The sequence below is a fragment of the Mustela lutreola genome, chromosome 5 (genome assembly GCF_030435805.1).
Source record: "Mustela lutreola isolate mMusLut2 chromosome 5, mMusLut2.pri, whole genome shotgun sequence".
Taxonomy (NCBI): Eukaryota; Metazoa; Chordata; class Mammalia; order Carnivora; family Mustelidae; genus Mustela; species Mustela lutreola.
This window is the reverse complement of record NC_081294.1, coordinates 133,343,846-133,357,561: the sequence shown is the minus strand read 5'-3', so window position 1 is coordinate 133,357,561 and position 13,716 is coordinate 133,343,846. Positions and strand designations below refer to the sequence as shown.

The 13,716-nt window shown below is 39.8% G+C and overlaps 1 long non-coding RNA gene and 1 pseudogene across 2 annotated transcripts in view; one reads left to right on the top strand and one right to left on the bottom strand.

Moving 5' to 3' along the window:
- Positions 1–13,101, bottom strand: part of LOC131831415 (uncharacterized) — a 32,403-nt gene extending 19,302 nt beyond the window's left edge. The window contains exons 1-2 of one of the 2 annotated variants that reach the window (XR_009353641.1): positions 5,414–5,501; positions 56–170 (exon numbers count right to left, since the gene is read on the bottom strand). This is a non-coding gene — a long non-coding RNA (uncharacterized LOC131831415). Of the gene's footprint in view, positions 1–55; positions 171–5,413; positions 5,502–12,863 lie in introns of those variants that run through there. The other variant, XR_009353640.1, reaches the window with a different exon arrangement.
- Positions 475–1,777, top strand: LOC131831414 (heterogeneous nuclear ribonucleoprotein A1-like; annotated as a pseudogene).
- Positions 13,102–13,716: the final 615 nt, after the last annotated feature.

Genomic DNA, 13,716 nt, shown 5'->3' with positions numbered 1-13,716 from the left:
GACTCAAACAAGGCTTCACCCTGAGAGGACAGGACTGTTTCCAGTTCACTCTTACCTTTAAGAAACAAATGTCTGGAGTTTCAGCCTAGGGAGTTGACCAAGATATCACCATCTTGGGAGGTTCTGAAATCCAATTTTTTAATGTAAAACCTGATGATCCCTTAAGAACTCTGGTTAAATGAAAAATAATAATAATAAGAGAAAGTCACAGAGGAAAGGGAAAAATGAGAAAACACCTGACTCAAGAACTATAAAGTTAACTATGTGGAAAATCCCTAAGAATCTACAAGAAAGCTACCAGAATTACTGAGTTTAATAAAATCACAGGATAAAAATTCAGCACACAAAAATCAATCACATATACTAGCAATGAATAATTGGAAACTTAAAAACAATACCATTTCTAGTTGCAAAAAATTAAATATCAATGTTATAAATCTAGAAAAAAAGAGCTCTTATTAAAAATCCTTAAAATTCCTTTCTGCCCGTGGATGCCACCGAGTAAGCATTGTTAAAGTCTCCCCTCCCACCGCCGTCATGTCTAAGTCAGAGTCTCCCAAAGAGCCTGAACAGCTGCGGAAGCTCTTCATCGGAGGTCTGAGCTTTGAAACAACCGATGAGAGTCTGAGGAACCATTTTGAGCAATGGGGAACACTTACAGACTGTGTGGTAATGAGAGATCTGAACACCAAGCGCTCCAGAGGCTTTGGGTTTGTCACATATGCCACTGTGGAGGAGGTGGATGCAGCCATGAATGCCACACCAGGTGGATGGAAGAGTTGTGGAACCAAAGAGGGCTGTCTCAAGAGAAGATTCTCAAAGACCTGGTGCCCACTTAACTGTGAAAAAGATTTTTATTGGTGGCATTAAAGAAGACACTGAAGAACATCATCTAAGAGATTATTTCGAACAGTAGGGGAAAATCGAAGTGATTGAGATCATGACTGACCGAGGCAGTGGCAAAAAGAGGGGTTTTGCTTTTATAACATTTGATGACCATGATTCTGTAGGCAAGATTGTCATTCAAAAATACCATACTGTGAATGGCCACAACTGTGAAGTAAGGAAAGCGCTCTCTAAGCAAGAGATGGCTAGTGCCTCATCCAGCCAAAGAGGTCGAAGTGGTTCTGGAAACTTTGGTGGTGGTCGTGGAGGTGGTTTTGGTGGGAATGACAACTTTGGTCGCAGAGGAAACTTCAGTGGTCCAGGTGGCTTTGGTGGCAGGTGAGGTGGTGGTGGATATGGTGGCAGTGGGGATGGCTATAACGGATTTGGTAATGATGGACGCAACTTTGGAGGTGGCAGAAGCTATAATGATTTTGGCAATTACAACAATCAATCCTCAAATTTTGGACCCATGAAAGGAGGCAATTTTGGAAGCAGAAGCTCTGGCCCTTATGGTGGTGGAGGCCAATACTTCGCCAAACCATGAAACCAAGGTGGCTATGGTGGTTCCAGCAGCAGCAGCAGCTATGGCAGTGGCAGAAGGTTTTAATTACTGCCAGGAAATAAAGCTTAGCAGGAGAGGAGAGCCAGAGAAGTGACAGGGAAGCTACAGGTTACAACAGATTTGTGAACTCAGCCAAGCACAGTGGTGGCAGGGCCTAGCTGCTACAAAGAAGACATGTTTTAGACAATACTCATGTGTATGGGCAAAAAAACTCGAGGACTGTATTTGTGACTAATTGTATAACAGGTTATTTTAGTTTCTGTTCTGTGGAAAGTGTAAAGCATTCCAACAAAGAGTTTTAATGTAGATTTTTTTTTTTTTGCACCCATGCTGTTGATTGCTAAATGTAATAGTCTGATCATGACGCTGAATAAATGTGTCTTTAAAAAAAAATCCTTAAAATTCTAAAGAAGAATTAAATGATGACCTAAATAAAGAGATATATCATAATCATGGATTAGAAGATTCAATATAATAAAGATGTCAGTTCTTCCCAAACTCATCTATATATTCCTGGGGGAAAAAACCTCAAATCTTAGAACACCACATTTTTTAGAATAATATTTTATAGAACAAACTGGTTCTAAAAATTTATATGAAACAATAAAGAAGCTAGAATAGCTAAACAATTCTGGAAAAAGAAAAAAATATGTTGAAGGAAGTGAATCTGACACTTTACCAAAGATAGAGTGCTACTGGTGAGGGAATAGCAAACAAACCAATGGAACAGAAGAGAAAGTCCAGAAATATTCCTACACAGTTGTGGCAATCTGATTTTTGACAAAGATATGCAAAATTTAATGGATAAATTAGGATCTTTTCAACAAATCGTACTGGAGCAATTACACACCAGTATGCAGGAAAAAAATGTGACCTTTGACCTAAGCTTATTTATACAAAAACTAATTCCAAGTAGATCACAGATATAAATGTAAACATAAAATTATAAAACTTATAGAAGAAAAAAAAGGAAACATACCCATGACCTAGAGTTTGGTGAAGTGCCCATAGACATTATGCTAAAATCATGAGCCATAAAGAATTAGGCTTCATTAATATTAAAAATTTTACTCTGTGATAGTCTGTTAAGAGAATGAAAAATCAAAACACAGACTGAAAGGAAGCATGAAATCACACTTAAGATACAGGATTTATATCTAAAATATATGATGAATTCTCCTTCCTTATGCTGGGGTAGAAGGTATAAAGGAGAAAGAATAACACTTTCTCTGCTCCCTCTTTATGGAAGAAAACCTCAGGAAGTGTTTGCTACTTGCAGTCACTAGTTTTTCATTCTCTTAACTACTGAGCTTAATCATTAAGCCTGTGGTCAACCAGGGCTGAGATTTTCCCTCTCAGGGCAGGAGAGTAAGCCTTCAGGGCAGAGCCCTGCTCCCATCTTCATTAGACCACTCTCCCAAGGCCAGCCACTGCTCTTTTGTGTTTTATCCAGGGACAACTTGTGCACAGCTTAGATTTGAGTCCAGTATATTCTGGAATTGGTCAGAAAAGAGGATTAATTAAATCAATTCCACTGTGTACTCAAGGCTGGAAATAAAAGTCTCTTCTCTATGTTGGTTCTCAAGTTACTTCTAGCCACATTATCCAAAACAGCAAATCCTAAATCCTGCAATGATATGAAATGCCAACATGAAGACACTTGAATAATAAACTGCCAACATAGAGATGGACCAAGATTCAATATAAACCGCTTCCTATTATCAAATTCCCAGAGAGAAAATATCAGAGATTAAATTTACTTGCAAGTTTAAGTCCAAAAACATTCAAGTTCAAAAACACTGAACTTCAAAATCAAATTTTCTTGCTCTTGAGAGTTAAAAGCCCCAAAGAGCCTCCTTCCAGATTTTCATTCTGTTCAGTCTCAGTCAGAGGCATTCTTAATGCCTAGCCCAGACAGCATGCTGATTTACATATTCTAAGCAAGATTATGTGCTCAAAAGAGCACTTCATTTTCCAGACTAGACAGAGACTTGGGGTTATCTGAATAAAAAAAAAAAAAAAACAAAAAAAACCACTATAGGTGAAGAAGGATGTGGGTCACCTATGAACATAAATTAAGAAAAATCTTGCATCAAAAGTTAATAATATCACTGTGCATTCACCATTACCTAGGGGAGAAGAGGGAATCTATCTGTGCACACTGCCTCCTCTTCAAAAGAGTGGCACATTTGAAATATACTTGCCTTAACAAAGGCGGGAAATTCACAATGGTACCCCAAGATCTTGGTGAAACACAAGCACCATTACTGGAGCACAGAGTGGAAAATGTCAATTCACAGATACTCTCCATGGAGTGTCGGGGTCCCAGAAACATGGTGCTTCGTGTGTTGTAGGCTCTGTAGGTAGGTTGCTTTGATAGAGAGGGAATCAGGTCAACGGGAGACAGAATAATGTTTATAGGTACAGAAGCATGTAGGCTGAGAAAATTTCTACCCCCACCCTTTTTTAAATCACATCCTTTTCAGCTGTACAACCTTTCCTCAACTTCTCTCCAAACTGAAGCCCCTACAGGACAAGTTGGTTTGCTCTTCATACTGGCTTTGTTTGCCTGAGTCTTGTTTTCAATCTGGTATTGGTAAGACAGGAAAGAGGCCTGTCGTGAAAGTAATTAGGGACGAGGCCTGCACAGTTCAGTCCTAGCAACTGTGTACCTGTGTGCCTTCGACCAAATTTCATCCTGAGTCAAAAAAGCACACATTCTACAATCTTCTTGTAGAATCTCACCTTCTTGACCTGTTGTGCTCTTTTACATGTGGTCCTAAAACTACGCATGTCCTTTTGGCTTTGTTAACTTATTATATCCAATATCCCCTAAAGAAATTATATGTATGTATATATCAAAACTAATATTACCAAGCAAAAGGAAGCAAAAGAGTTTAAAGAAGCCAGTCTTTAGTTGAGAGAATCCAAACTTTTTAGTTAAAATAACACTGATTTTCAATGATACATAACATGTATATATATGATTTATATAATTGTGTTCTATGTATGTGTATGTTTTAGGATTTTTCTTCTAATTAAATATATCAGTGATTTTTTTTATAAAATGGTAGTCATTTCTGTGTCAATATGTAATAGGTTAAAGAAATCTATAAAATCAAGTGGTAAACATTTTGACCTGTTTTTATTAGTCCTATAATAACAATGTGATATCCTAATGTAATTTTTGTTAAAATTCCTGTAATCCAAATAATAAAATATATCTTGGTTTTGTGTATCTCCTTACAAATATCTCTTAGGTATATAAGATCTTGTAAACCTTAGAGCAACTCTATGAGCTAGTGTATTATTGTTTCCATTTTATATATATTTTTAAAGATTTTATTTATTTATTTGACAGAAGGAGATCACAAGCAGGCAGAGAGGGGGGGGAAGCAGGCTCCCTGCTGAGCAGAGAGACCCTGGGATCATGACCCCAGCCAAAGGCAGAGGCTTTAACCCACTTAGCCACCCTGGTGCCCCTGGTTTCCATTTTATAAATGAGTAAGCTGAGATTTAGGGCTAGATTTTCTGTACTCCAGATATGTATTTATTTATTTGTTTGTTCATTTATTTATTTATTTATTTAAAGAGATTTTATTTATTTACTTGAGAGAAAAAGAAAGAACACACCTGGGGGCAGGCAGAAGGGGCAGAGAAAGAAGTAGATGCCCCACTGAGCAGGAAGCCTGACTCTGTGCTCCATCCCAGGACCCTGGGATCATGACTTGAGCCAAAGACAGACACTTTCATTGACTGAGCCACCAATGTGCCCCCTCCAGATATTTAATAAATGATCGATCTTGGGTTTAAAAATAAGTCTGATGACTCTTAACTCTTTGCTTTTCCTGCAACATTCACTAAGACTGGGAGAATTTTAGGGAATCATCATTATTAGCACAATATTCAGCTAATGCCTTAATAATGCCATGTAATAAATTACCCTTAAGTTGAGTGTCTCACCTTCAATGTTATTGATATTTTGTGCCAGAGAATTCTTCGTTGTATGGTCTATTCTCCTCATGGTGAGAAGTGTCACGGCATCTAGAAGCCCTGGAGTAGACAGAGTAATAGCTATCCAAACATGCCCACATTCTAATTCTAGAACCTATAAATATGTTACCTTTGATGCAAAGGCCTTTGCAGCTATGACAAAGGTGATGGAATATTACTCTCAGGATCATATTTCATAATGTAAGATTTATCTTAACACACTGGAGAAAGAGATCCTCCTCTTGGCCTTGAAAAGTAAATAGTCATATTTTGAACTGCCTATAGAGTGAGCCGCATGATACAGAATGGCATGCAACCTCTAATACCTCAGATATCCTCCAGATTACAGCCAGTAATAAGCCAAATGAGACTAGAAGTAGATTCTTCCCTAGCTGAACCTGCAGACAAAAACACAGACTGACTACACTTTGCACACTGTTGAGACAGCAGAGAATCAAGATAAGCAATGCCCACAATCTTGACCCACAGAAACCGTGGGATAATAAATGAGTGTTGTTTTAAGCCAATAAGTTTCAGGTAATTTGTTATGCGACACTGAAAACTAATGCACCATGACAGTGAATAAGACATGCCTTAAGGCAATGAATGGTAGTTCTGGCAGGGAAAGCAAATCAGTACCCAGAGTTAGTGTCTACCCTAATAAGAACAACGTGTGTCTCTTCCATGATGGAAGTGGTTCCATGTAAGCAGCTAACTAATTCCCCTGGAGCACTGTGCTATCACAGGAACTTGAGGGTTGGTCTGCTGTCAAAAGGTTGAGCACTCAGCAGTGGCTGTGCCCCAGTCAGCCTTGGTGAGTAGAAATCCCGTTTTGCTCAGCTGAAAGCCAACCTCTAACCCTAACACAACAGGCACTTTGTGAGCCTACTGGACAAGAACAGACAGGGTTGGGGAAAGAAAGAGATCTCACTGATATCCTTAGGATATTTCATGTGACTTCTTAAACAAAAGCAGTCATTTTTATCTCTGCTGCTTTTTCTCAGGAATCGAGTGAGGACTTGGCTTTTTTATTTATGGTCTTTGATGAGGTTTCAGTCTTATGTCAGGTGGGGCTCTATTCATCTGAAGGTTTGACTGGGGTCTGGAGGATCCACTTCAAAGGTGGATCACTCACATGGCTGGCGAGTTTGAGTCCTAGCTCTGACCTTGGCATCCCTATTACATGAGCACAGCTGCTTAAATTCTATGAGCTCAAGCTACTTGGTTGGTGATCACAAGTCAGAGCACGTGACAAAGATGATACTCAATGGAAGGACACTACTCCTATCATACAGGAGAGGAATGGGAGCTCATGTTGGCAGTGTGACCAGGAGTTTGTGCTTGAGGAACAAGCCCCCCAAATTATTAGAATGTGACTCAAACATAAGAACCCTGATGGTCCCAGAGAGCTAACTCCTTTATCGTCCTTCTACCGTCTTCTACCACAATGCAGTGGTAATTAATTGTCCAGCAGCAAGGACTCAGCGCAAAGCCATTTAGCCCATGCTTTCTGATGAGTCGATCCCTTTCCATCCCCTAAGGTGAACCAGAGATTTCCACATAGCTTTTTGCTGTTCCTTCCTTACTGCTAGTTAAGTCCTTGTCAGTCGTACCCACTCCATGTGTAACCTGCTGTTACCTCTTGTGCTTCCCACCTGTCTCTTTGCTCACGATGCTCCTTCCATCTTGAAACCCTCCCCTGCTTGCTTTCTTGTCAGAAAATCTACACTTGTTTCAGGGTCCATACTAAATTTCACTACCATCTTTAGAATTAATCCTGACAGAGTTTTCTTTCCTTGGAAGTCTCTTAGAATATATTGTGCCTACATCAGTCTAAACCTTATCTTCCATTACCCTAGAAGCCCCCTGACACAGGGGTGACAATGTCTTTAACATTCTTCATGGGGCCTAGTACAGCATGCTTTTTCTAATATACATTTGAAAATTCATTTTGAGTATTAGACTACCAATTAATTCTTGAAGTTACTTCAAGAATTAATTCACATCTTTGCAGTAAACTGACATTCATCTTCAGTGTGAAAATCACAACAATGCTAAACATTTGTATTCCTGTGAAAAGTAAACACTGAATAGGAAAGACCCTTTTTTTCTTTTTCTTCTCTTTGAAACAGTTTTTTTTCTCCATTTTACATGAGCACCAAGAACACACAGTTTCCTGACACTATTTAATGCCTATGGCATTCTAATAAATTCACAATAGTTTAGAAGGAACTTTAAAGGGTAAAGTAAGGCACCCTTTTTCTGAAATAAAACTGCAATTAACTCTGCCTAGAAAAGGGAATTTTATATAAATATATAATATATATAAGAATATTTTATGTATATATATATATATACATATACATATATATATATATACATATATATAAAATACATACACATACACACACACTCTTAAGAATGTGCTTTAGAGAACTGGATTAGAAAGGGAAGTCAGAGTAGTCAGTCTTTCAACCCTGATTAACTCCTTTCTGTTTCCACAGTTCCTGTCTTTGTACTGATCCTCCCTGGGCTGCCTTCTGGCATTCCCAAGGAGAATATGCTCAAGGAGAAAATATATATATATATATAATTATATATATATATATATAATTATATATATATATTATAATTCTGGTTGCTATTTTCTGTCCCAATTTAGAGCGAATGGAATTCTCTTTGTATTCTTTAAAACAGTTCCCAGGCCCATGTCTCCTGAATCAGCATCAACCACTATACAGCAGCAATTTTTCATTCGGGGTAAAGTCACTTCATAGAACAGCCATCAAGGTAAAGCCAAATATTAAAATGTGAGGACCCTAGGGCTTTAAGAGGTCTTCTAATTTATTCCTCTGACTTCAGGTATAAACACACAATCCATCACAAGGGAGACTCTTCCAGGTTTCAATATTTTAGGGGGAAAAAAAAATTCCAATCCCCTGTGTCCACTGATTTCCAACTTCATACAACTCGCTGTGCTGTTTCCTGGTGTGACTGATGGTGGTGGCGTGGTTTAGTTGGGCTTAATGAAGTTCGATTTGTTTTGTTCTTTGACAATCTCTTATTAGAATTAGAATTATAAGCTAATTGCAGATAGGATAGCCTAATTATCTTTCAGCATTTATTTCCTAACAGTTTCTTGATGCTCAGAAATCACACTTGTCCACTCTTCATTTGGCCAGTGCCTTTGGATCTGTCTCTAGATTGTCCTCAACCATCTCTGGGCACTACCAATGGAATAACAGAGATGACTCTAGTAACTCCATACATAAGCATGGCTGAGTTTGCCACTGAACTTTCCTCCTTGCCAGTAATTCCAACTTCACCCTTCTATTCCATGTGCCCAGCCTCCTAATATTGGCACCATGGACACTGAAGAAGTCTAGTCAAGTTGCAAACTAGATTCAGATGTTATGGTCACAACTAACTGCTCCCTCTTCTGTGTTCCCCATGCACTTTATACTTATATTTATTAGAAGACATGTTTGTGTGTGTGTGTGTTTTATTTGACAGATTGAGATCACAAGTAGGCAGAGAAGCAGGCAGAGAGAGAGGAAGAAGCAGGCTCCCCGCTGAGCAGAGAGCCCGATGTGGGGCTTGATCCCAGGACCCTGGGATCATGACCTGAGCCGAAGGCAGAGGCCCACTGAACCACCCAGGTGCCCCAGATGACATATGTTTTTAGATACATATCTGTTTCTTATACATATTAAAAAATACAAACAGTCAAGGACAGGAACCACGAGATTGCCTATCTAGAATAAGTGTTCAATAAATGTGAAAAAGCAAAAGATGCAAGGAAGAAAGGAAATTAGTTTAGAACTGGAGGAGTTCACAAGAAAAATTTAAGTCTGACCATATTTTATGAAGAAAGAAAGTTAGACAATAAGAAATTAAGTGAACCAAAGCCATGTGCCCATTAGTGAGAGGCTGTTTTGGGCATTAATGAATTCAGAAGCACCCCATATCCATTCCCAAGCAGTTGGTAAGAGCACTCCAACCTTAGATCCTTAGTCATCCTTTTTAAACTCTTAGGGAAAAAGGAGTTTCCCTGTCTGGCAGCCTTTAGCCTGGGAAGATTCAGGACAGGGGCTACTGGCACCCACTGTACACCATTTGGAGACTGAGAATAAAGTTGACACAGAGAAAACTAAAAACTTGAAAGGTAAAGAGAGACTGGGTCCATGGATGCTTTTTACACCTGAGTCACGACAATCCTGTAGAAGGATTATATTTCCTTTTTTTACTTAACTGGGACCTGTGCTTTCTGACTTGGTCATAAATGAAATCATGCAGTACTAGAACTAATAACGTCGGGTCATCTAACTCTCAACCTGTGTTCTTCTCACTACCTAGGTACTGCCTGCCCCCTTCCCAATATTGTTTCCTTTTTCCATTATCAATCAAAGAACAAATCAAAGGATGAAGCTTCTCTGGCAATTCTACTCTGAATGGGAAGCTTGTAGCTTTTTTTTTTTTTTTTAAGATTTTATTTATTTATTTGACAGAGAGAGATATCACAAGTAGGCAGAGAGGCAGGCAGAGAGAGAGAGAGGAGGAAGCAGGCTTATCCACAGAGCAGAGAGCCCGAAGCGGGGCTCGATCCCAGGACCTTGGGATCATGACCTGAGCTGAAGGCAGAGGCTTTAACCCACTGAGCCACCCAGGTGCCCCAGCTTACAGCTTTTTTTTTTTTTTTTTTTCCCATTGTTGCTTTTATTTATTTATTTATTTTTTATTTTTTTTTTTTAATTTTTTATTTTTTATAAACATATATTTTTATCCCCAGGGGTACAGGTCTGTGAATCACCAGGTTTACACACTTCACAGCACTCACCAAAGCACATACCCTCCCCAATGTCCATAATCCCACCCCCTTCTCCCTAACCCCCTCCCCCCAGCAACCCTCAGTTTGTTTTGTGAGATTAAGAGTCACTTATGGTTTGTCTCCCTCCCAATCCCATCTTGTTTCATTGATTCTTCTCCTACCCACTTAAGCCCCCATGTTGCATCACCACTTCCTCATATCAGGGAGATCATATGATAGTTGTCTTTCTCTGCTTGACTTATTTCGCTAAGCATGATAAGCTCTAGTTCCATCCATGTTGTCGCAAATGGCAAGATTTCATTTCTTTTGATGGCTGCATAGTATTCCATTGTGTATATATACCACATCTTCTTGATCCATTCATCTGTTGATGGACATCTAGGTTCTTTCCATAGTTTGGCTATTGTGGACATTGCTGCTATAAACATTCGGGTGCATGTGCCCCTTTGGATCACTACATTTGTATCTTTAGGGTAAATACCCAATAGTGCAATTGCTGGGTCATAGGGTAGTTCTATTTTCAACATTTTGAGGAACCTCCATGCTGTTTTCCAGAGTGGTTGCACCAGCTTGCATTCCCACCAACAGTGTAGGAGGGTTCCCCTTTCTCCGCATCCTTGCCAGCATCTGTCATTTCCTGACTTGTTGATTTTAGCCATTCTGACTGGTGTGAGGTGATATCTCATTGTGGTTTTGATTTGTATTTCCCTGATGCCGAGCGATATGCTTTTAAAGGAGACCTCGGTTATGTTCGCATGGGCCTGCATCTGATGGGTAGAAGGAGTACCTCACCATCCCAATGCAGCTCGATCCCTGTTTATCCATCCCCAAAACATGCTTGCTAGTTAAAAATGTGTTCCAATTTCTGTTTATTCAGAGTTGAAAACCAGAGCCCTAGGGAGCCCTGAGTTCTGGTACATACATATGTATGACCTTATGAATGCAGAGGCAGAAATTCTGTGCATCCAGAAAGCTCTGCGTCAGAGGTGGTTCCTAGACTATTGTTGGAATTGATTTCCTCAGGCTGTTAAGATGACTTTTGTGACCTTACTATTATAGCAGAAAGGGTCTTATTTGCTCAGTAACTGATCTAGTAGCTTTGCGTAAACATACTCTCTTCCCTGGCTAGGTTGGTACCAACTAAACTAAACCAGAGGGAAATCCCACCTCCAGAAATCAGCACAGCACTCTGATCTATAGTTAATATTTCAAAAAATAAAATACAATAGTCTGCTGAAGTTTTCTGCCAGGCCTGGGAGAAACCTGCAGCCACAGCGGAGGAGAGATATAAGAATCAATTTACATTATGTCAGCTTATGATTTAAAAATAGTTTACACTTTAAGATAGAAGAATATTCATTCCAATACTGGGTTGGCAAATGAATCACAAGAGCCTAAATCCCCATCAGTAGAAAGCTGGTTAAGTGAATTATGATACACACCTCAGTGGGCTTCTATAGAGCTATTAAAATGAAGAAGGCTGGGCTCTGTGACCTGATCTGAAATAATCTCTGAGGCATCTTTTAAAATGAAAAAAGCAAGGGGGCAGGAGATTGCGCACACAATCTAAGTAGTCATGTTAAATGAAGGGAGAGGGAGCTCTATTAATATGCACACACACACTCACACACACACACACACACACACACACACACACACACACTTTGATATGCTGAGAACATTCCAGAAAGGATCCGCAAGCAAAGAGTATCAGACATGACTTCAGGGAAGGGAACTGGAGAATACCTTTACAATATATTTCCTTTTGTGCTATTTGAATATGTGTTACCATGTCTTCACATAGCCTATTATAATAAAAATAAAGAACAATATTCCAAGGTCTGACTTTGATTTAGAGTTTAACAATAAAAACATTAAGATTTTATATTCCTTTCTTCCTTTAAGGCAAAAGCAGGCCTTTCCCATCTTTGTAACTTGCCTTTGAACAAATAGGCTCTAGTATTTTTAGACTTTCTCCCTGGAGTCCAAAGCTCACTGTATTAAAGTAGCCCGGGAAATATAGAGGAGTTGGAGCCCAGGTTCTGTGTCCTAAATGTTTTTTGGTCATGGATAAAGTAGCTTTTCCCCTATAGTGCTGGTTAGAGGAGTAGGGCATGCACTGGGGTAATTTCTTCTTTCTTGCTAGATTAAAGGAAGGGTTTAATCTTTTTTTTTTTTTTTTTTTAATTCTCTCTCTCTCTCTCTCAGAGAAGGTTCTGTTATTCTTTTCCTCAAAGTGAACACACATCTGAAAACAGCTCTAGTGCATTTCTGCTGGAAGGAGCAAGAAGCTATTAACAGCAGCACTTGAGGCTGCTGTGAAAGTCCATTACCCCAGAAATAGATTAAGGCAAGTTTGCAAAAATGTGTTCCCCCAGCATTATCACTCTTTAAGATTTTATTTATTTATTTGACAGAGAGAGATCACAAGTAGACAGTGAGGCAGGCAGAGAGAGAGAGGGAAGCAGGCTCCCTGCTGAGCAGAGAACCCGATGTGGGCCTCGATCCCAGGACCCTGAGATCATGACCTGAGCCGAAGGCAGCGGCTTAACCCACTGAGCCACCCAGGCGCCCCAGCATTATCACTCTTACCTGAAAGAATGTGGCTCCTGTTTAGCAGGAAACAGATGTTCTTATCTCATTTCACTGAAGAACTAAAGTGAGACCCCCAAAAAAGACAGTCTGCCCCCTGAGCCTTTGCTCTGCTTCTTTCCTTTGGAATCGCATATTTTAGATGGGGTCATTTTTTTCTCTGCATACCTCCACCCCAGCCACCTCCTCGGAGGTCCTTCATAGCAGCTGCCTGGGACTGTGGCTCTGAAATATCTAGCTTGAGTTTACACCCAGACAGCCCAGACTTGGGGGAACTGGATCCTCGAACAATGAAGGGAAGGACCAAGCCTAAGCCTTTGTCACTTGTGAGGCAATTTGCATAAACTCAACCCACAGCTGTTCCTTAGGCACAGAACTGTACTCGTGTCAGCTCCAGACAGACTCTAACTAGTGACAAAACCATATAAGTAGAAACATAGTCCTGTGGCTCCTCTACTTTTTCTCCTCCTCCTCCTGACATCCTGCCCTTTGCAGCACTCCAAAGGGCAAAGGATAAAGTTCAACTGGGCCCTGGTTCGTGTTTCAAAGAGGACTCTGACAGGGCCTGGGAGAAACCTGCAGCCACAGCAGAGGAGAGATGTAAGAATCAATTTACATTATGTCAGCTTATGATTTAAAAATAGTTTACACTTTAAGATAGAAGAATATTCATTCCAACACTGGGTTGGCAAATGAATCACCAGAGCCTAAATCCCCATCAGTAGAAAGCTCAAGTCGAACCTTGCCTCATTCCCAAAAGATGTACAGTTCTCAGGAAGTTCATGTCCAACACGAATCTAGCGTCCCAGATTTCTTCCATTTAGTATATAGGCAAGAAAATCACGAGTCAAGA